Source organism: Sipha flava, unplaced genomic scaffold, assembly GCF_003268045.1.
Source record: "Sipha flava isolate LNK unplaced genomic scaffold, YSA_version1 18456_pilon_pilon, whole genome shotgun sequence".
Classification (NCBI taxonomy): domain Eukaryota; kingdom Metazoa; phylum Arthropoda; class Insecta; order Hemiptera; family Aphididae; genus Sipha; species Sipha flava.
The window spans coordinates 1-2,069 of record NW_020272299.1 but is presented as its reverse complement, the minus strand read 5'-3'; the positions used below and the strand labels follow the sequence as shown (position 1 = coordinate 2,069).

Sequence of the window (2,069 nt, the reverse complement as noted above, 5' to 3'; positions counted from 1 at the left end):
ATTGCAGACGGTTATTAGCAAGAGGAGTGTACTTATTCGAACCAAAAGATATTTTCCAAATTAATGAAAACGGTGTACAAAGCGTAGAGGGACACTTTCCTATAACTGATCGATATAGGTTTTATTGGTCTAAATGTTTTTTAGAGCATGTTGCACATTTTTAAAATGAGATTTTAAATATATTTAAAGAAAAAAATTAATTATAAAAAATATATGTTATATTTAAAGTATTTATTTTTTTATTTGTATACTTATTTATCATCGATGTTTATAATTATACACAATGTATGAATTATATGAATGTGAATTATATGAATTAAACAAATGTTTAGTAAAATATTACTGCAAAATGTAGTAGAACCTAAAATAAAACTAACATGTACGTAAAAAAAATAAAAATTAAAATGAAATGTAGTCTATACGAGTTGAAGAGTAATGATATTTTTTTATATATTTAAGTTTATAGAGTAACCCTTACCTTTTATTTAAACCTATCATATTGGGTTTTTACTACACGCCTTAACCCACTAGACTACATGTTCACGGAATATTACATAAAGTATTTACACATATAATTTGTTTAGTAAAATTAAATATTTTATTATTACATTTTATACATGAATTACAATGTATTAACCGACGACATCATACGATTTTTCTGATTTTTTAAATCCTAACGTGCTTGCTAAACTATTCGTAATATTAAATTGTACATCTAGATTACAATCCATTTGACATATCATAGGGTTATCTGAAACATATAATCTAAATATGAGATCCTCCGTTTTTGTAATTTTTTTAAAAGAATCTCTGATATAAGTATTAATATCTTCAATTTCGTAAGACCCCGCTGGAATTCGAATATCTATAGGTGAATACGCTTTTTGATTGATAAATCTAATTCCATTATTAGTTTCATTTATTAAGATTTTTTTTTTAACTTTTTCATATTATTACTAATTTGTAAGCATAGTAGAGCTATTTCAGAATCTCCATGTACATTTATCACTGAAGAAAAAGTTGAAGTTAACGAACAGTTATTACCTACCATTCTTACAGTAATTGATTCATCCTTTGTAAAAAATTCGAGACATAGATGACCACAATTATAAGTATTATATTTTTGAAAATTTGAATAATTGTATATGATGTTGTCACCTTTAAAATATTTTTGAACTTCAATTGGAGGCGGAAGATTACCAAATGAATCAAAATATATAACTTTATTTTTAAATCTATAATAACAGACCCAGTGTGTACCGTTACCATAAAATGAATCCAAGTTTAATATAGCACACTCGATTTTCAATGGTTTTTTAGGTAAGCTATCTCGAGAAAATACACCTCGAAAATGTCTGATTTTCAACTTGACAACGTTATTTATAATATCTTCACTGGTTAGAGGTCTGTTTGGTAGAAATGACATCAGATTGTTGTCAATTTTTTTTTTTTTTTTTTTTTTTACTTTTGACTTGACAACTTTTTGTGTTAAAATGTAAACCTTTTCCAATAGGATTATTTAGGTATAAACCATTACCTTTTTTTTTACGATTTTTGATTGTACTATACACGCTTGAAACGCCAGAAGCTAAACTTCCAAGAGCTGACAACCCTGCAAAAATTTTTGCCAATGGTAATGCACCTCCTAATTGATTCGGAGTTAAAATTATTCTTTTACCATTTTTTTTTCTTTTTATTGATTTTCTTTTTTGCTAATAATATTTCACCATTAAATTTACGTTTATAAGCCATACCAACTTTTCTCTTAGCTTTCATAGCATTTACAACACCGTAAGCAGCGAGTTTTTCTTTTATAGAACTATCATTAGCCTTAACTCTTTGCCAAGCCTGTTCTTCCAATAACTTATCAGCTTTATGTCTAATATCTAAGTTATTACTGTTTTCATAAGCAATGTCATGTGTTCAACAAGCAGAGTCTAACGGATTAATTCCTTTATCTCCTCTAGCTAATCTCTCTTTTAACTTGGTACCAGGTCCGCAATAACTATACCCAGGTATATGAGCTTCGAATGGAAGTCTATTTATTACAGAATTTAACAAACTTTTAC

General features: G+C 27.2%; 1 pseudogene; it reads right to left on the bottom strand.

Annotated features, from left to right (window-relative positions):
* Positions 1-1,537: 1,537 nt before the first annotated feature.
* Positions 1,538-2,024, bottom strand: LOC112681046 (annotated as a pseudogene).
* Positions 2,025-2,069: the final 45 nt, after the last annotated feature.